At 33.3% G+C, this 23,259-nt stretch overlaps 1 protein-coding gene across 2 annotated transcripts in view; it reads left to right on the forward strand.

Annotated features, from left to right (window-relative positions):
• The window catches only part of LOC126890385 (prolactin-releasing peptide receptor-like), a 1,660,146-nt gene that overhangs the window by 328,011 nt on the left and 1,308,876 nt on the right, over positions 1 to 23,259 (forward strand). For both annotated transcript variants that reach the window (XM_050659276.1, XM_050659277.1), the window contains exon 2: positions 11,401 to 11,448. The gene's annotated coding sequence lies outside the window, so the exon portion shown is untranslated. The remainder of the gene's footprint in view (positions 1 to 11,400; positions 11,449 to 23,259) is intronic.

A 23,259-nucleotide genomic window follows, 5' to 3' on the forward strand; every position in this document is an offset into this window, starting at 1 on the left:
TTGTATCTCATTTTTTTTTAACATCCCATTTATTTACAATCTGTAATAATGATTACAATAAGTAAATTGTTTAACAATTAAAAGAGACTTGCAGAAGACTGTCCAGTGACAATAACCTATGAAATCATAATTTTAGTACTTAACAAAATTATTTGTGACTAATAAATAAAACCCTATAAATAAAACTCTAATAAATAAAATATTTTTGAAAATTTAAAATCTTGTTCGTAGATCGCTTGGAGTGTGGCGCTTTAGCCTTCTGTTTGCCTGGGGTGTCATGAGGTTCTTCGCTAGCCTGTTGGGGTGGTTTTGTAGTCGGATGTCGTATTTTTGGGCGTAACTGGCAATTTCTTCTTTGACTGTCTTCATTTGGAGATCACGATTGATATGTTCATTGGGCATGTACCACGGTGCATTTGTGATAATGCGCAAGGTTTTCGATTGGAATCTCTCCAGGATGTCGATAGCTCCATATTGGCTTAATCACTGCCTTGTATACTAAAAGTTTATTGTACAAACTCAGTTGTGACCTTTTTCCTATCAGCCAGTACATTTTATTGAGTTTTAGACCCAACTGTTTTCTTTTAGTGAATATGTGTTTCTTCCACGTTAATCTGCGGTCCAAGTGCATACCTAGGTATTTTACATCATCCTTTTGTTGTAGTACTTGATTATTTAATGAGACGGTTGGGCACGTATCTTTTCGATTAGTGAACGTTATATGTACTGACTTGCTTTCGTTTACTTTAATTCGCCATGTTTGTAACCAGATATTTATTCTGTCGAGATTTGTCTGGAGCAGTTGCGAAGCGATGTACGGGTTTGAGTGAGCTGCAATGATCGCTGTGTCATCTGGATATGTGGCTGTGATGATATTTTGGCTTGTAGGAAGATCTGCTGTGTAGAGTAGGTAGAGAACTGGTCCAAGGACACTACCCTGAAGTACTCCAGCTTTGATTGGATATAAGTTAGTGCACTGATCTTTAACTTTTACAAGGAAATGGCGGTCGGAGAGATATGACTTGAGGATTAGAAAGTAGTTGAGAGGAAGGACTTTTCTTATTTTGTATAGCAGACCAGTGTGCCAGACTTTATCAAAAGCCTGCGAGAGTATCTCATTTGAAAAGTTATTCAATTCTCTATTTATTAATATAAACAATAACATCAATATTTACACAAGGTGGCCTAAAAAATAATCAAATTAATTGACGCAAAAAGAAAAATGTATGTAATTTATTTAAGTCCAAATACTGCTGTCAGAAAATAGAAAGAAATGTTTATTTCACAAATAAACATTGCTTATCTCTTAAACTAAATGTTCAATATGTAAAGAGGTAAGTGGGTTGCTGTTTGAGATTGAATTTAAGCGGAAAGCAATGTTTATTTATTAAATAAAATTTTTTTTCATAGTTTCTGTTTTATTTTTAATTTTTATTTTACATTATTTTCTGTTTTGTGACAACAGTAGAATGTACTTTGAAATAAAAAAGTTACATCGATTCTTCTTTTTGCGTCAATTAATTTAAATCAAAAATTATTTTTTTGCCACCCTGTATCAATAATGATGTTAATTTTTATATCACTGAATAGACAATTGAATATCGATTACGTCATCACGCTCAAATGGTTGATATCACTATTATGGTATATATGTCAAAAAAATCATAATTTAAAAATAAAAATCGACCTGTCTCGGTATTTATCTCAAAAGTGGCCAATTCTCGAAAAAAAATTATTACATAATTTTGAGCCTCTCTATATATTAAAAACTCGCCACAAAATAATTGAAGAACACTTCCAAAGACATAATCCTAAGAACGCACAGAATTATCAGAATTTTATGTATCATAGGACACATAACATTGACCTTCATAATTATATTTTCAGCCAAAGTATGGCTGTTGCCAACAACACCATGGGCAAGTATGTCAATTTATTAATTTTTTAACTTTTGATAAAACGAAACCTCAACTCAATTTTTAGTTAGATATTTTTTCAACATCTTACGAACGAGAAAAGATAGAGGAGGATTTCTCCAACACAATTTTCTTTTATTCATTAATATTTTTTGATATGATAGGCAGGGAAGACCCCAGTAACTATAGAGGGATAAATTGACTGAGCACTATACTAAAACTCACAACAAAAACACTAATGAAGAAAATAATAGGGTGCATAAATATATCGGATAAACAACAAGGACTTAAAAATTTTTTATGGTATGTATGTCAAAATATGCGTCAATTTAATTGAAGATCATGTAACTATACAGTTTTTGTGATAAGGCCATTAGCGAAGAAGTCAACATTAGAATATAACAAGCCAGGCTTTTTCTGTTTCATAGACCTAGAGAGAGCGTTTGATAGAATACAATAAAAAAATGTGATAAACCATGACAAAAATTTTCCAATGGATATCATAAAGTCAACGGAATAATAACAGAAGCCATAGAAACAAACACAGGAATTAGGAGATTCACTAAGCCCTCTACTGTTTAACATAATGTTGGATGCAATACTAAAATAAGTGAAGAAAAAAAGAGGATACAAAATGGGTGATCGAGAAATAAAAATACTCTGTTACGCTGATGACACCGTGGTGACCTACAAAGATTACTGCACAAAAAACCAATAAGATGCAAATTGGAGTTAGACAATCAAATTATACAACAAGTAATGACTTTCAAATACCTCGAATTAATCTATCAGCCGACAACAATATCGAAGAAGAGGTAAAAGACCAAATAATTGAAACCAGTAGAACGATCGGTTGCCTAAACGACACAATTAGGAAAAACAAACACGTTAAGAGTTCAAACAAATGACCGAATATTATGTAAGTCAGTTATTAGGCCAGTTATGACTTACACAGCCGAAACAAAACCAGATACAAGCATAACACAAAGACATCTGGAGACTAACTAAATGAAGATCTTTAAAAGGATTGCTGGAAAATGACTACAACAAGGCAGAGTAAGAAGTGAGGAAAACAGACGCATATGTGAGGTAGACAACATAAATACCTGGGTAAAGAACAGAAAAGAAGAGTGGAATCAACACATAAGCAGGATGTCTGAATCAAGAATAGTAAGAATAGTCAGGGACAAGTCACCGTTAGACAAAAGAAGTATAGGATGCCTGAGAAAAAATGGAATGACAATTTAGGGACAGAATGAAAGGCACCGTTGAAGAAAAACAGGCAGCACTGCCTATATAAAAGTCTTTTTAGGTAAAAATTTAATTGACATTACAATCAACTGTGGCTAATCCCATACAAACATATATACTCCATCTAATTTACTTACCGTTGCACGTCATCCGCGTCATAGCCCGTGACGTCACATAATACCAACACGAAATATTTAGGCGGTAGGTGTGCCCTTTATTAGAATCACTTTGGCGAGTACACTGGGATTATAGCCACTAGACATACTTTATTATATACGCGTAGAAATAATATTTAAAGATTTCTATTAATGTTAACTTAAATAAATACACAATAATATGTTTCATTTAATTTGTATAAATGGATTATAAAGCGTTTTTATGAAGCACATTTGTTCGGAATACACTGTAACTATAATCGAACGAAGGTGATATTTTGGCATAAATTGGTAGCATTTATTTGACAGTTGCGGTGATGACACTTCATATTTGTTTATATTCTTTACTATAGGTATTTGTTTCATTATATTTACTGTTTTTATTATGTACTTTAACGTAAGATTATAACTTAATCCTTGTTTTCTATTTCTAAAGTTTTTATTTATTTACATTGAATATTAATTCGTTTTACTGTATAATCCACTTCTGCAAAAATTATGTGATGTATTTGATTTAAAATTAATTCAAGAATTTTTTGTAATTGGACAACAATGTCAACTTGATCTCTAACGTAGATAATGACGTGCAACGGTAAGTAAATTAGACGGACTGTATACTGTTCCATATCCCACATAGGTACTGTTAATAATAAGAATTTAAAGCGAAAGGAATAATTGACAAAATCTTTAGCTTTAAGATAACAGCGTGGGTACAAGTTAGTTGGATCCTCCAAAATGCCCATAAAAAGGCTCCCCCAAATAATTACAATAAAACCAAAGTAAAGACCAAAATTTGAATTTTCTTATCCGTAATATTATTCATCCTACTCTACATAATTTTAATACTTTTGATAGCACTTACATCGCCTTGATTTAAATTTCTTGCAAATGTGGGAGAGTCTCTCGTTTTGTGATGAAAAACTTTGACGGTTTTGAGTTCTTTGGAATAATTTAAGCATTTTTTGGTAGTTTACAATAGAATGCAAAATTTTTAATATTTACTGTATTATTATATTTGAGGCGGTGTATTTTACTTGTGTAAAATATGTATATTGTGTAACAAAATTAACGCAAGACATAATCGTAAAATGTACAGTATATAAATAACTTTTGGTTATTTGACCAAAGAGTAATAATTTTCGATATACGAGGGTCGTTTTTTTTTCAACCTCCGTTTGTCCATAAAAATTCCCGTGAAGCGTTTCGCCCTTGTGGTGCGCAGTGGGCGATAGCGCATCTCTCCAGCTACACTCTACATTAATCCCGACTTCCAGGCATCAGTCTGTACTGTGCTACACATGAAACAACATGGCCGCGACAATTAGTTCTCCCGCCAAGTGTGAATTACGAGCTGTCATTCGCTTTTTGCAGGCAGAAGGCAATAGTGCAGCTGCAATTCATCGAAGGATATGCCAAGTGTACGGAGAAGGGTTTATGAGTGATGGAGTTGTGCGTGAATGGTGCCGAAAATTCAAAGAAGGACGAAATGATGTGCACGACGAAGGGGGTCAAGGTTGCAATTCTGTCGTTACAGATGAGCTTGTTCAACGTGTTGATGAAGCGGTGAGAAACAACCGTCGCTTCACTTTAACATCGTTGGCAATGGAATTTCTACAAGTTTCATTTGACACACACACTTGACACATCCTTCGATGAATTGCAGCTGCACTATTGCCTTCTGCCTGCAAAAAGCGAATGACAGCGCGTAATTCACACTTGGCGGGAGAACTAATTGTCGCGGCCATATTGTTTCGTGTGTAGCACAGTACAGACTGATGCCTGGAAGTCGGGATTATTGTAGAGTGTAGCGGGGGAGATGCGCTGTCACCCACTGTGCACCGCAATGGCGAAACGCTTCACGGGAATTTTTTATGGACAAACGGAAGTTGAAAAAAAAATGACCCTCGTATATTTACCATATAATTCTTGTTCCAAATAGGTTATATGTATGAGATTACTTTAGACACAACAATTAATTAACTTCATCGGTACAACATGAAATAAACAGTACTGGTCAAATTATTAGTATCACCTATGAATTTTTAAAAAATCAAATATTTCACTATAAATTATTTTTAAATTTAATTTTGTTATGTAATGTAAATGTTATGCATTAACTATAATATATTTAATAATAAAGAGCAATAAAATATTTGAAAATATTACATATTAATATTGTTTTAATATTTTGTTGAGCCCCCTTTAGATTTGATTACCTCATGTACCTGTCTTGGCATACTTTGAATGCAGTTAAGTTAATTTTACTTCAATTTGTCGTTGTGGTTCCAATGATAACTATATTAGTTTTTCAATCAAAACAATTTTATTGATGATTTTTCATTGGAAATTTCATAGCCTACCTTCTCATACCACCATCTTCTCGAACCATCTCATAGCCTACCTTCAGATGCTCCAATTTTTCATCCATCCAACATCCAAATGTTTAACGGGATAATAAAAGGGCACATATTGTGAGAGTCACCCTGGATTTCTATGAAGTACCCCTTTTCTTATATTTTTTACCTATTAAAAAATAAATATATGTTTGTGAAATAAGTTATCTTTTTGCTTGCATCATGTTACAATATCAAGATTTCGCCTTTTCACAAGTTAGCGTTTGGCCATTATTATTTATTAAGTAGAAACAGTTTGTTTTAAAAATAAAAGAAAATGGAAAAGCACTTAGCCCCGATGAAGTGAGTGCTGAAATACATACTAAAATTTTTGGGAGAAAATGGAATTAAAGCACTCTGTGATCTCTTTAACAGAGTTTATGACACTGGGATATTACCAACTGATTCATTGAAGTCTACATTTGTCACAATACCACAGAGACATCGTCCAAAGACATCCAGTGATTATCGGACAATAAGTCTGATGAGTCACGTTTTGAAGATCTTCCTGCGACTCACACACAGCAGAATTTACACTCTGTTAGAGGACAGCATTTTAGCACTACTCAATTTGGGTTTAGGAGTGGCTTGGGTACAAGAGAAACCTTTTTTACTAGCCAAGTACTAATACAGAGATGCAAAATTATAAATCAAAATGTGTATATCTGTGCAATCGATTTTGAAAAGGCTTTTGACAAGGTCCGACAACAAAATGCTAAAAATATTTGAAACAGCTAGATTGGACGATAAAGATTTACGAATAATTACAAATGTATACTGACATCAAGTGGCAAGAATAAATGTTCAACAAGAACTGTCTGATGAAATAAATATATGGAGTACCGGAAGGTTCAGTATTGGGTCCTCTTCTGTTCCTTATCTTTATAAATGACATCACTAATTTAAAAATCGATGGAAAAATTTTTCTTTTTGCTGATGATACCAGTATCACTTGGAGCAACTCAACTATTGCATCTCTTCATGAAACTATAACTTCGGATCTACTGACGATAAAGACCTGATCTGACTCTAATTTACTCTCCTTTAATATAGACAAAAGAGTAGCATTATCCTATAAAGGAGCTCTTCAACCTTTGATTCTTAATAACAGCCAGATCAGTACCGTTGATTCTGTAAAATTTCTTGGTATTTTTTTAGACAGCAACCTCAAATGTTCCCTTCATATCGATTTGTTAAGTAAGAAACTCGCCTCAGCTTGCTATGCAATAAGATCTATCTCAAGGGAACTCAATTTAGCATCTTCTAAAATAACATATTTTTCGTTGTTCGAGTCTCATCTTCGATATGGTCTTTCTTTTTGGGGTTCTAGTACAGCTGCTCAATTTGATGTTATTTTTAAATTGCAAAAAAGAGCAATAAGATTTCTGTTTGGCCTCAGAAGATCTACACATTGCAGAAGTTACTTCAGAAATCACGAAATTCTAACACTTTCATCTTTATATATTCTAGAAACGGTTTGTTTAATTCGTAAACACCTTCATGTCTTTCCAGCAAGGCCCAATCATATTTACTCCACCAGAAATTCAATCTTTGATATTTATTTACCGATCCCATCCACTGAGTTAGTAAAGAAATCTATATTATATTCCGCAAAAAAACTTTACAACCATCTCCCACACACACACACACACATGCTCGTATCAACCCCAGCCCCGGGGAACATGTGTGTTCCAATGGAAAAGTGGAACCCACATGTCCGAAGATCAAACCGGTCACACCCCGTAATGGAGTGGTACCTATCTGACCCCCAAGCTATACCTCCACCCCTCCCCATCGAAGGACATACCGAATGGGGAGGCGTTGATCTTAATGTTACTTTGGATGCCCTGGGTAATGGGACATCCTTTGTATTACTTCATGTGGTTAAGCCACCTGGTTTTAGGGGTAGCTAGAAGAGCTTTTCTCCCTATACAACCATCTCCCTTCACAACTTAAATCTGCAACATATTTCCCAAAGTTCCGTAAAATGACCAAAGCCTATCTATCTAAAAAACCATATTATTCAATAGAAGAATTTCTTAATGAATAACTAAGAAAATTGGGTTTCATACGCAGTAGACAGAAAACTGTCAATTCCTAATGTTGTATTTTATTTGTTGTAAGTATGTTCAATTTGCAATTTATATAAATTTTGCAATTAATTGATTTTGTCTTTGGTTTTATATCATATTTACTGTATATTGACGATTGATCTAATTTTAGTAAATTGTAGTTGTTATTTGTTATTTGTTGTTGATATTATTTTTCTTTTGACTGTATGTAAGCTTTGTCCATAAAATTGTAAAAATTTTCAGTGACAATAAAGCATATTTCTATTCTATTCTTTTCTATTCTATTCTATTCTATTCTATTCTATTCTATTCTATTCTATTCTATTCTATTCTATAAAAAAAGGAATGAGACAAGGCCGTAAGTATATTGTCGCCTTTACTTTTTTAAATTTTATTCAAAGGAAATTTTTAAAGAAGCCTTAATGAAGACAACCGAAGGTATTATTGTGAATGGAGTAACCGTGAATAATATTAGATATGCCGACGATACCTTAGTGCTTGCTAGTTGCGGAGAAAACCTTCAAATTTTAATTATCAAAATTAAACAGACCTGTGATCAGTACGGATTAAAATTCAACGTTAGGAAAACTAAACATATGATAATCAAAAAACAAAATTATATACAGGATGACGGTATAAAAGTCGGAGATGCCACACTGGACAGAGTAGTAAAACTTGTGTACATCGGCAGTAATATCAATGAGAGCTGGGATCCAACTGCAGAAATTAAAAGTCGCATAGAACAAGCCCGAACTGCTTTTGTAAAAAATGAGAAACGTAATTTGCAGTCTCGATCTTAGTATTGACCTTCGAGTTCGAATGATATATTGCTATATTTTTCCTGTCCTATTGTATGGTGTAGAAGCGTGGACTCTAACTGAGGCTATGAATAAACGCTTGACAGCCTTTGAGATGTGGGTATCCAGACGACTACTAAAAATAAGCTGGGTCGACAGAGTTAGAAACGAAGAGGTCATAAACGGCTGAACCAAACAACACAACAGGTCAATATAATAAGAAGACGCAAGCTGGAGTACTGCGGTCACATTATGAGACACCCTGAAAATATGGTCTTTTACATTTTTGATCATTCAGGGAGAGATCCAGATAAACGTGGTCCTGGTAGAAAATGAACATCATGGTTGAAAAATCTAAGGCAATGGTACGGAAAATCGAATACATCGTTATTCGGAGTTGCTGTCAATAAAGTCACGATAACGAATATGGTAGCCAACATGATATCCAACTATCGATAACGGTCATGGAACTAGAAGAAGTTTATTTCGACGAGACTTTGGGATCTTTGCACTTGAAATTCGTATTTTTATAACTAGAATATTATAATCTGATTTTAAAATCTATTTAGTCTAGGATCGGCGCGGGGAAGGAATCGAGGTGATAGCAGATAGACTGTGACATTTCCTTCTTAGTCAGTGGCGTACCTTCCAATAATTGAACGGTCTTTGAAACAATTTTTTTGTTTGAATAAATGATTACTAATGGCATTTTTAGTAACGTAAACTTTTTTTATCGTTTAGTATCGTAAAATTTTTATAATTTTTAATTTATGAAAAGGCCACAACTTGGGCAAGAAAAGGCAACATGTGGCCTTAAGACCGCACGTTCGCCACCCCTGGTCTAGGAAATGAAGCATTTGGGCTCGCAATTTTTTCGTCCAGCATGGATTTACTTGAAATTTTCACAGAAGGTAGGGAATAGTCCAAGGATAACTTTCTATATCATGCCGCTATACGCTAAACCCTTGGGGGTAGTTGCCACCCCATCTCAGAGGTGTGAATTTTTTATTAAATTTTAACCATGTAAATCGACGTAAAACGTAATTTTAGGAAAAAAGTGTATTTTACATTTTTTTCGTAAAACTAATATTTTTTGAGTTACTCGCGGTTAAAAGTAACAGTTTTTCGACGAAAAAATCCACTTTTTTAGAGACTTTTTTGATAATAATTCCAAAAATATGCATTTAATAAAAAACTGTTGCTATCTAAATTGTGTATTTTAGTAACACAAACGAAATTCTTTTTCTATGATATTTTTATGACCAATAAAAACCGAGAAACGGCATGTTAAAGGTTAACTTTTTTCGTCAAATGCATAATTTGAAATATTCAAAGCCAAATAACGGGAAAACTTTGCATTTTTAGAGGAAAACTCAAATAATCTTTTTTCAAGGATATAATTAGACCTTTCAAAAAAAGAAAACAAAAAGTTCCTAGCATAAAAATTGAGAACTTTCAGTCAAAAAAATGTTGGTACCTGCTTTTCTTTATGAAAAAATCAGTGAAAACAACCCCCTAACTACCCTCCTAATTAAAAGTTGGTCTTCACCTTTCTGTAGTTCCTTTTATATTCGTATTATAAATACACCCAAGAAGTTTGACCTATTTAAAAGGCCTAATTCTAGAAAAATTTGAGTTTTAAGAAAAATTGATTTTTTGCAATTTCGTATTTTTCACCATTTTCTTCAAAATATCTCCGAGAATACTAGAGATACGAAAAAAATTATAGATTGCTAAGTTGTAGCAATTTTTATATCTAAATTTCTCTTGTACTTAGATTTTCATTACGTTAAATAGTTAGCGAGATATAGCTGTTTAAAACCTCTAATTACGAGCAAACAACCCCTTATCGAGCCCTTTAAACCCACGCCAATTAAAAACTAAGGGATCTTACGGAATTTAATTTACATAGTCTTATAGCTCTATAAAAATCCTACAAAATCGTATTTGAAAAAACTTTTTATCGTCAAAAATAAAGGAGCTATGTTTATAAAACGATTTTTTTTCGAAAAATTCGAATAGTCCGCTTATTTTCAATGTACATAATATATCAACACCATAGAACTAGTTCGTATACTGGAAGATGACTAAAGAACTATTTATATTTGTATTTTTACATAAATATTTGTAAATATTTTTGTGTAAATAAATGTATTTGTAATTCTTTAATTCTACTTTTTTTCTGTATAGATCTATTACATTATCTGCGTATAAAAATTGCAATGTTATTAAGGGTGGTTTTTAAGGGTTGAAATATGATATTATATTCTTTAGCATAAAACAATCATTATTTAACCAATCAAATCCAAATTTTACCCTTATTAAAGTTTACAATGTTTGTATATAATTTTTGACAATAAGGGGTAGTTTACACCCCTAAAAATAATCAACGACCTCGAGCATGATATAGATATAGACTATGAAGTACAGGGTAGGATGATCCTAATCTTAAATTTTTATGTAAATCGATGCAACCGAAATTATTCTTTTAGGATAAGTCAATTTTTTATAAACAAAACAATCATTATGTAACTAATACGAACCAAATGTTGACCATATTAAAGTTTAAAATTTTATTTTATAATTTTTTACAATTAGAGATAGTTTTCACCCTTAATAAACCAAAAGCGTACAACGACTCAATATAGAAAATCAACTAGAGGGTTAAATGAGCCTTATCCCAAATTTTTGTACAAATCAATGCTGGACGAAAAAATTGCGAGGTTTTGCCATTTTTTCAGTTTTATTTCCTCGACTAATTTATTTGTATTTATTTATGAAGTGATATAACATAATCTATTTTTTTCTTGTTATAGGAAGGCAGATATATTGAGAGAAAGGCAGTTTAAAACCAACAAACTAAGGTATGATACAAAAGAATGCATGATAATTATAAAGTCGAAATTTTCATGATTTTTTATTTTGCAATATTTTTAATAGTAGGTATTTATATATTAGCACGAAAGCTGTTAGATATTTAGGGCAGGTATTTGAGTGAATCTGAAAATTTTTCAGATAATTCTTCCATGATAGCATAATACAAAAATTCCGGTCTGGCTGGAGCGTAGCGGTCATTTTCTCCAAAAAATGCCCTCCTAAGTTAAAAATTGTTATAAAAAATATCTTTGAGGCGACTTGTGAGGGATTTTAATTCTGCAAGATGTTTGCATGGGTGCCCCCAGGATTATTTTCAGGGGTGCATCTGAACTTCAGAGGGTTGAGTCTGAATCTATACATACTATTAATCAATAATATAAAATATACAACTATACATGTAATATAGCTATAATTGATGGATTTGACCGTTACTTGATGGAAGTTCATTTTATCTCACAATAAAACACTGAAAACTTTTGTTTTCTATACTTCCACAAAATTTATTATTTACAACTATGTGACTACAGCTGTTTCGGCAGAGTGCCTTTCTCAAGTGATATAATTTACAATGTGTTTGCCTTTTTAAGTCTCTAACTGAAGAGGTTGAGGAGTGGGGAGCTGTTTGTCTCGAGTTGGTCATTCAGAATTATATCTGTATTTTTCAGTTTATTAATTTCCATAGATTCTAAGGAAGATAGCTTAAGGCCTGTATTTTGGATATGCAGAATTTGAAACTCTTCATTGAAAGAATGATTATGATCTAGAAGGTGAAGTGCGTATGTAGAAGTGTCTGTTTTTCTATTGTTGAACGCCCTTTTGTGTTCTGCTATCCGTTTGTCAAAAGTTCTGCCAGTTTGACCGATGTACGTTTTCGGACAGTCACCACAAGTTAGTTTGTTGCTATCGACAAAAGAGACTATAACAACAAAACAATAGAATTTTTAACTAACCAAAACAGTACACCACTAAACAAAGATCCCACAGAAAAATACCGAAAACAAATTAAAATAGCCATTGAAAATTAAAAATCAATACTAAATCCAACAGAACAGAAACACCTTAATATTATGAACCCACAACCTAAATTATACTCTTTTATTAAACTACACAAACCTGACCACCCAATAAGGCCTGTAGTTTCTTTTTATACAGCTCCGTCATATAAACTTTCAAAAAAACTGTCAGATATTATTACAGAATACACTAAATTTTCAGCTAAATTCACCGTAAAAAATACACTGGAACTAGTTAATAAAATACAACATTTTCAATTGCCCAACAACTCCAGACTAATTTCATTTGACGTAAAAAATCTTTTTCCTAGTGTTCCTCCTACAGAAACTTTTGTTTTAGTTAAAAATCTTTTAGACCATAAGAGTACAAATCCGATCATTGCATCTGAAATTTTACACCTTCTTGAAATTTGCATAAATCAAGACTATTTTGAATTCAATAATCAAATATACACAAACAACAGTGCAGGACTTATTATGGGTAATCCTGTAAGTCCATTGCTATGAGATATATGTATGAACCAACTTGAAACAACAATTTCTAAACATCCCGTATTTAAGCAGTTCTTATATTGGTGGAGATACGTGGATGATATACTAGTATGCTTTACAGGAGCTAACAGACAACTTTACCAATTTCTATCATACATTAATTCACTTCATAGTAATATTGAGTTTACAATAGAAACAGAACAGAATAATTCCATAAACTTTCTAGATGTAACGATTACCAGACCACACAACAAACATGAGTTCTCCGTATATCATAAACCTACCCATACTGACACAACTACACACAATTCATCATCCCATCCTACACAACACAAATTAGCAGCCTACCATAGCATGATACATAGACTGACAGAAATTCCCATGACAAAAAATAACTTCGAGATAGAACTAAACATCATTAAACAAATAGCAGTAAACAACGGCTATAACGAACAAACAGTTAACAAAATTTTAAATCAAAAACTCCATAAGAAAGCCCTGAAATTAGTGTATCCACCACCACAGAAAGAACCCAGTACCTTCTGCTCTCTCACATATACTGGCAAGATAACAACAAAAATAGCCAGATACATAAAAAAGAAAGGAATAATACCAGCTTTCAGAACTAACAACAGCAAATATATTAAGAACAATAAAAGCCGAAAGAGAAAGCAACTACAGAGTGGTGTGTACAAACTAACTAACAAACTGGTGACTGTCCGAAAACGTACATCGGTCAAACTGGCAGAACTTTTGACAAACGGATAGCAGAACACAAAAGGGCTTTCAACAATAGAAAAACAGACACTTCTACATACGCACTTCACCTTCTAGATCATAATCATTCTTTCAATGAATAGTTTCAAATTCTGCATATCCAAAATAAAGGCCTTAAGCTATCTTTTTTAGAATCTATGGAAATTAATAAACTGACAAATACAGATATAATTCTGAATGACCAACTCCAGACAAACAGCTCCCCACTCCTCAACCTCTTCAGTTAGAGACTTAAAAAGGCAAACACATTGTAAATTATATCACTTGAGAAAGGCACTCTGCCGAAACAGCTGTAGTCACATAGTTGTAAATAATAAATTTTGTGGAAGTATAGAAAACAAAAGTTTTCAGTGTTTTATTGTGAGATAATATAGCTATTTTATACTTTCTTTATTCTATACTTTCTTTTCAGACAGGGCTGCAATTACTATTTTGGCAGGGTATGTTTTAATATTAAAAATAAAAATTCTAAAAGGACAGGTGTGTTTTGGTGAGATTTTCTACCTGCTAGGTGATCAATACAAAAAGAATTACGCGTGCATGTGAACGAAAGCCGCTATAGGTAAGCTGCAGTGTGAGAAAGAGTGTATATCGATGGATGTTTGCGTTCTCGATCTCAGCGATTCATCTACTTTGCCTCCGAGCAAAGCTGAATTAAGACAACATCCTGTTATGAACATAGTATATCACGAGTATTTAGTGAAACGCTTATTTGCAATTCCCCAGTTCTTTAACACCTGCCGGAAATGGATGGATACTAAATATGGACAAATTCCATTTTAGTTGGTTTGAGGGATATTGTTTGCAGCAATCAGTTTCAAATGCTATCATCCATGAGACAACCAACGAGAATTTCGGAAATATTGCTATTTCGGAAATACATATTCTTTTTATGACTGCAATATTTTTTAAATTAATTCAATCTTCTTTTTCTTCTATGCCTCATTCTTTCAGGGCAATGGCTATCATCACGGTCTCTTTTATTCTGTTTGTAACGGTTCTGAAGAGTTATATTGTTGTTTTTACACTCCACTGACAGAAGACAGATAAAGCAAATTGTTTTTGGTATACTCATTTCATCCTTTCTATTTTTTACTAAAATGTATTTTGGTGGTTAATTGGTAAGAATACTTTTTATTTTTGTTTATTTTTCTTTTGTCGTAATGTATTACCAAGATTTAATAAAAATTGCATGTATCATATTACAAGCATTAATACCTAATGTTTTTGTGCGCATTAAAAATATCCTCTGGAAATCAGCAAAAAACGCTCGTCTTATTTATAGTAACATTTACCACAGTTCTAAAACCACGATAGACTTAACCAAAGATAGGATGGTGCGCATTCGTGGGCGGATCCTCCTTGGCGTGAACTACGTCACTCACAGAGTTGTTTTAAAAGTTAGCGTGCAGTAAACACACGTTTACACTTATAAATTCGTTAAATTTGTGTCTATTTGAGCTTTTGTGGCTTCTTTTTGAATCCACATTACGAAATGAGAAGCGTTGAAAAGTAATAATTATCTCTGTCTGCTTAATAATAATTTTAAAGTATTCCACTTTAAATATTTAAAAAACTTTAAAAAATATTTCTTTTTCAATTATATGTTTTAAACCTTCCAATTTTGGCGTTAAATCAGAATGTATCATATCGGTCAGCATAAACATTCTATTGTTTATTTAACCAATCTGATTCATTTTGAAGCGTTTAGAATTATAAGGTAAATATTTATTTTGAATTAAATTTATGGTTATGAAGAATTATAAGCGGTCATTAAAAAAGAGATCGCGTTGTACGTTTTACGACAATTCAAATCAGCTGACCGGACATTTAAAAAATTACTCACTGTACTAAAAAGCATCAGACGTTCTGACCTTCATCAACAGAAAGCGAACGTGTGTTTATAACTTCAGCAAACTGTACAAAAAAATGGAGCCAATAATAAAAACAACGAAAATTCAGAATCCCGCCAAATTTTTTTCTGTGAAATTATACGCGCTGTAGTTCCTTCTAGTCTCCTAACTATCCTCCGTCGACAATCTAATAGACTCGTCCGCTCTAGTGATTCCGTTTACTGTGTATCCACCATATTGTTGAGTCAGTGCGCTCCATGTGAAAGATTCTCTCATCAAGCGACCACCGGCGTCACCAACTGTGTATAAAAATTAATTTTATTTTTCCCCATAAAACCTAAAATAATATCCTTTTATGATGTAATAGAAGGCGCCGTGGATGTGGTCGATGATATGAAAATCCCATATTCTGTTTCACGGGTTAGTTGTAGATGGTCACTTACCATATATTTTTCATTGTTAAATATTGGCGGCATCAATAGTCACATTTTATATAAAGATAATAATAATAAAACAGAAAAACGTCGTGTCTTTTTAAAGCAAATGGCTTTATCTTTGATGAAACCTCATCTTTTTTGTAAAATTTTGTAAAGAAAGGCAAAAGTTGGATATGTGAGAGAAAATCTCACGCGCGACCACTCGCGTTACAACCTACCTAGCGACCAATGCCGGGTTAAACACACATTTATAATTTTCCTATCTTTCAAATTTCCTTTAAAGTTTTTAATTTTCTTTTGAATTTTTCTGAAAATGTTTAATATTTAATCAAATTTATACGTTTTTATACTTATTGCATTGAGAAATAATAATACATTAAAAAAACAAATTCTTCTCTTTATTTGTAAATTTCCATATTCCCGAGAAATCATATTCCCGGAAAAATGGAGCTCTAACTGTAAGAGATAAAATATGAAGATAGTTTAAATATTTTTGTAGACAAAATGGATACTATTTTCTAAGTTATTTATATTTTTTTATTATTAGGTACATGCATATTTTTTAGATAAACAACTAATTTGACTTCGTAAGTCCTAGATTTTTACACAAAGTGATCAAAAGTAGAACAGGAAGTAGATATTTGAAATTTTCGTGAAATTTTGCTGTTGATTAATATACGATTTCACTAATTTTGAGTCATTTTACTAAACTTTCGGTTATAATTGTTTAAATGAAAATGACTTCAAAACCGGAACTAAAGATTTAAGCTCGACTCTTCAATACAATTTTATTGATATGTCACATGTAGGTACTATTTCTGCGACTATAATATGGCACTTCCGGTTAGAACTTTTTAACCGGAAATTATATAAAAAACAAAAGTATCTTATATTTGTTCTCGTCTTGCTAAGGCATGTCGAATAATATATGGCTTATACTATTTCGTTGACTTTAAAACTGTACTTTCGGTTGCAACTTTAAAACAAAAAGTTGTAGCATTTTTACATGTTTGCTCTAATGGGATCAAGGATAAGATTAACTATATAGATACTTTGGGTCGGAATGGGGCTAGTAGAAGGAACAGACACATAAAGCTTCATGCATACGGCAGCTCATTTTTGTGCGTTGGCAGGTCGTGGAATCGTTAGGGGGGGGGGGTAAGATGGTTTAAAGAAGACTAACTACCTTATCCAAATAAGCAAAGGATACTTACACAGACTCGAGGACTTTCCTACTATTTAAAGAAATTTGGACGCCGTTTGAAAAATCCTCAAATTCACATATCGAGTACTTACTGGACATATTCATACTTATGGGAACCAAATTGGGGGACATTCATCTTAGATTCCTCGTTGGGTCAAACTGGGCTATTAATTACCATGCTGTGGCTTCTATGCCATTTCCTTTTCTTTATTCTAAAACTTATTTCCTTTGTATTAGACATCTGGTTAATATTTTTTTTAAAAAGAGGTTACAGAAATAAAAATAGGTACATTTTACAATGTTTATTCAAACCTTTAGACCTTATTATTTTTATTTTGAGCATAAACATATTCTCAAGCAAGAAATGAATAATAAAAACAAATATATGATTTTACAATTCTTGACCTTATTTTTAGCAGTGTATCTCTAAACAAAAATTTGACTTATGGCTGTCAAAAGTCACTGCCATTTTATTTACTTTACATAAAACTTTTCATTACCATGTTGAAAACAAACTATTTAAATATTTAAAACCTTTACCAAATCTATATCCACTTGGAATTTAATTAAAATAAACATTATTTCATACCTTCATCTTTAAAACAAAATCCAACGTCACATGTCACACTTCAAACGCTTGTCCAAATTTTCCATTCTAGACGGGGCTGGGAGGGAAGACATTCAATTTTAACCAAATAGGAAACAGGATAAATTGATACCAAATCAAAAATATCATCGGGGTACTTCAATACAGGAATTCTTACAGGAATATTACCATAACATCATAAAAACTGGAAAAGACAGGAACCACGCACTTTTCTACCGGCAAACAAAACTGCGTCACAATAATATTGTTTCACATAAATATATCCAACGTATTGCTGTGAAATTTTGCAACAATATTCCTTAATGTTTACTGGACAAAATGCAAGTCCTTTTCTTCGTTTTCCATAACGAAAAAAGCCATTTTAAACCGGTAAGGTGCGTTTCTTTGTGAGTCTGTTGAGTTCTACCAAAAAAAAATATGTTATACCCTCAAACATACTTTCAGAACTGACCATTAGTTTCGGCGGCGTACCTTACCTTTCGAAAATTCTCCTCGTGCGTCGAGCCGAAGCATTTCTCGACCAAGATATTACCCAATCGCCAACAACAACTTAACGGTCTTTCAAAATTCAGACCAATAAAAACATGGGATTTTTAGCGCTCAAAACTAGGGGAAATATACTCGGGAGTTTTCAAGAATCCTTCTAGAATAATGAATGTTTACTTACACATATAAACAGGAAATTTCCTAACGTTTACAATGTTGTGAAATATTAAAATATTTCCAACAGGAACGGCTTAGGAAATTTTAATGATAAATAAACTCACAAAATAAATTAGAAAAATAAATATTTTTCTTGGGATAGGATATAAAATTAATGGATACTATTTACAAAACATTGTAGCAGAAATTTGTAATGCTACAAAGTCCGATGTCAAATTTCTGATCTTTACCATTTGAATACCATTCGACACTTCACTTGTCATTATATCTGTTATAATGACGGAGAAGTTGCGTCTACGGACGGACGGACGGACAGACGGGCGTGAATAATTCAACGTTTTCACATTTTTTAAATTTTTTCCAAGACTGCGCATATTTCAAACGCTTTTATTAGCATACTTGCCTAAAATTTACTAATAAGCATATGAATAAGAATTTTATTTTTGAGAGTCTTGTTCTAGCATTCATACGAGTAAGACCTGTGCCAAGTATAATGTTATGCTATCTAGTTTACCTTATCAGTAGTAATTAGTGTATTTGATTTCGATTTAATAGTGTATTTTAAAAAGTGATTTCTGGACAAAATTTGTACGTATTGCTTTCTTTATATTATTAAACCATTATAAATTGTATTTAATTTATAAAAAGTGCATACCAGCGGCTGGTTTCACCAGTTTGCTGGTTCTTGCTGACCATCCAGCATAATGGCTTTGAATGCAATTCTGATACCAAAACCATTTAAAGAAAAAATATAACACGAAGCTATTGTCTGTATCTGCATGACAAGTACAAACATACACAGTAATCCTACAGTTTCTACCTCAACCATGGCCCTTCAAAGTGCTACAAATACTCAAGCTACTACATCAATTTCGTACGTAAACGCTGCAAAATCTTCGCCGAAACCACCATCCCTACCCAAAAAAGAGCAAGCCATAGTCCTTCACGCAGAAGAAAACCTTAAACTTCTAGATTACGTTAAAGCTATTGGTGATGTCATCGGACCAAAAAATATTTCCTTTGCTTCCAGAATCTCCAATAATAGAATCTGCATATATCTAGCCAACCCAAATCTCGTTGATCAACTTCTGAAGTCCCACCCAACTATCCAAATCGGATCCCTAATTTTAAGTATTAGGAAACTTGTCTCCCCGACAAAAAGAATATTAATCTCGAATATCTCTCCTTATATTCCCCACCAACTTGCAGAAAATGCAATCAAGAGTCTTGGTCTTCAAATAACCTCCCCAGTGTCTTTCCTTAGAGCAGGAATTCCAGGTGATGAATATTCCCACATCCTCAGTTTCCGCCGCCAAGTGTATGTCTTTTCACCCTCTGATAATTTCGAGCTTCACACCTCCTTATTAATTTCATTTGAAGGCAATGATAATAGAATTTTTCTTTCAACGGATAAGATGGAATGTTTCTTATGCAAACAGGCTGGACACGTTGCGTCAAATTGCCCCAATACTTCATCTGACAATGTGTTATCACAAAATTCTACTCTTTCTCATGACCCAACTCCCACTACCGAATCAACGCCACAGCAACAGCATACACAACTTGTGACAGACAATGTGTTATCTCAAAACTCTACTATCTCTTATGACCTAACCACCACCACCGAATCTACGCCACAGCAACAGAACACACAACTTTTCTCCCATACTGAATCACATCAAGCTGAAGACGGTGATCCAAACAACATAAATATTCAAAAACCTTCTTCAATTTCTTCTACTCCTCAAACCCTACTGCCAACTTCTGAAGCGAGCAAAATAATTCCCACCGAAGAGAACATTCCCACTAAAAATCCATGTGAAAAAACCTCTGAAGTAATGGATCAACAAGCTTCACTCGGAATCATAGGAGAATCATCCAGTACATCTGTGAAAAGAAGTATTGACGAAACGTTATCCCCTCCCATCGAAAATCTGAATACTAATAATCCAACGTTTGCTCTCCCTCAAACACCACGTCAAACCAACATCCAAAAGCCCAAAAAACCTAAACGCACAGCACCTACTCCTGACGCACTTAAATTTTTCATGAATAAAAATTCCACAACACTCCCATTAAACTATGATCAGCTAATAATGCTAATTGAAAATACCCAAGGTAACAATTCACCTATAGAAATTATCCAGGAATACACAACCGATCTCCCCGGTTTAATAAACCTATTAACCATATCTTACCCATACCTATCAGACAAAACTACGAAACATCGCTTCACCCGACTTAAAAATAAATTGAATCACTATCTAGGTAAAGATATCACTGACAGTCAATTATCTTCCTCCGATGCCTAATTTTCAACTCTATATTACAGTGGAATATTGATGGACTGTTCCATCGTTTACCCATGCTTCAAATCATCCAATCAGAATACTGTCCAGAAATAATTTGCCTACAAGAAACTAACCTTAGTCCAAACACAAGTTACAATTCTAAGCAGTTCAGTTGTTTTAGAAATGACAGAAAAAGTAATAGTAATTATTCTTCTGGTGGGGTTGCCACTTTGGTAAAAAAATCATACGTAGCAAGCCTATTTCCTGTAAAAACCAACCTCGAAGCAGTAGTAATAAAACTTTCAGCACCCTCTACACTCTACATTTGTAACATTTACCTACCATCAAGTACAATATTAACTTTTGACGATATAAATAACCTTATCAAACAAATTCCAACTCCTCGTATCATACTTGGTGACTTCAATGCTCACAATAGCATTTGGGGGTCTGTACGTACTGATACCAGAGGTAAATTACTGGAAAAGTTAATGTCTGACTTACAGCTTAACTTACTCAATAATGGGACTCCTACACGTTTTAATATTCAGACTGGAGATTCATCCGCAATTGACCTAAGTCTTTGTGACCCAGCGTTGTCACCTCAGCTCTTATGGGAAGTCTTATCACACACATATAGTAGCGACCATCATCCCATTCTTATAAGAAATCTCTCTAGGCAACAATCGCCTTATGAGTTTCTACCCAAATGGAAAACAGAGTCGGCAAACTGGACAGAATTTAAAAACTACATCGATAAAGCTATGCAGAACTTTATTGTAAAAAGTAACGTCAATAGTACTCTAGATGACTTCAATAATATCATTATACAAAGTGCAGAACAGTTTATAGGTAAAACTAAAGCGCCAAAAAAGCATTTACCCGTACCATGGTGGAATCGTGACTGTAGCGAAGCAATCCGGGCAAGTAAAAAAGCTTTCAACAGGTACAAAAAACATAAAAATATAGAGAACAAAATAGAGTACAAAAGACTTAAGTCCAAAACTCAACTATTAATTAAACAGGCCAAAAAAGCCAGTTGGATGAAATATGTTTCCAATATAAACAGTTCTACGCCAATAAGTGAAGTTTGGAAAAAAATACGCAAAATTTCCGGTTTCCACCAATCACCCTCAATATCCAGTCTGAAAGTAAATAACCAAATCATTACATCACCAACAGAAATTTCCAATATATTGGCACTGAATTATAAAAAAATATCTTCCAATGAAATCTTCGACCCCACTTTTCTTGAAAACAAAATACAACTCGAAAATTATAATACATTTCCATACGAAATTAGCCACAATCCTCTAAATCTCCCGCTAACATTTCATGAACTAAATGACTCACTTATAAATTTGAAGGATTCTAGTCCTGGCCCAGATGATATACCATCTATTTTTCTGAAACAGCTTCCAAATTCAGCCATAATCGTAATGCTACAGATATTCAACATCATATGGCAGCAACACCAGTACCCCACACTTTGGACTAAGGCTATTGTGCTTCCATTTCTTAAACCTCAAAGTCCCCGTCTAGCTCCCGAGTCCTACAGGCCTATAAGCTTGACATGCTCTATGGGAAAATTACTAGAAAAAATTGTCAATGCACGGCTCACATGGACACTTGAAAAGTCAAATCTACTGATACCTGAACAAAATGGTTTTAGACAAAACCGATCAGGCATAGATAATATTCTAGACTTAGAAAGCGATATTCAGGAAACTCTAGCAATTCGACAACATTGTATAGCAATATTTTTTGATTTAAAGAAAGCATTCAACACGTGCTGGAGGTATAATATTTTGAAAAGACTGCACTCATGGAATATCCGAGGTAATTGTCTAGAATTTATTAAAAACTTTTTACGGTACAGAACATTTCGAGTAAGGGTTCAAAATTCATATTCAGAAGAATATATTGAAGAAAACGGGACTCCTCAAGGATCAATAATTAGCCCAACACTATTCTTAATCGCTATAAATGATATAATTAAAAATTTGCAAAAACCTCTGAAAGCTCGCATTTATGCAGATGATTTAGTAGTTTACATCAAAGGCAAAAACCCCTCTCTAATGTCGAAATCATTACAAAATTTTCTACACCAACTAGAAGAATGGTCCCATGGCACGGGATTTAAATTTTCGGTTTCCAAAACAGTGGGCATGGTATTCACCAATAAACACGCTTTCAGCACACCAATACTGAAATTTTATAACTCAACTACCTATCATGTTTAAAACAGACGTAAAATTTATGGGAATGTGGTTGGATCAAAAACTGACTTGGAAAAAACATATAAATCAACTAGTCGCATCTTGCAATAAAAGATTAAATTTATTAAGAACATTATCCAACAGGGACTGGGGCTCTGATTATGATACCCTAATTAGCCTATATAAAGCCTTAATTAGATCTAAAATAGACTATGGCTCCATTGCGTACATATCTGCGTCCG

The sequence above is a fragment of the Diabrotica virgifera genome, chromosome 8 (genome assembly GCF_917563875.1).
Source record: "Diabrotica virgifera virgifera chromosome 8, PGI_DIABVI_V3a".
In the NCBI taxonomy this organism is placed as follows: domain Eukaryota; kingdom Metazoa; phylum Arthropoda; class Insecta; order Coleoptera; family Chrysomelidae; genus Diabrotica; species Diabrotica virgifera.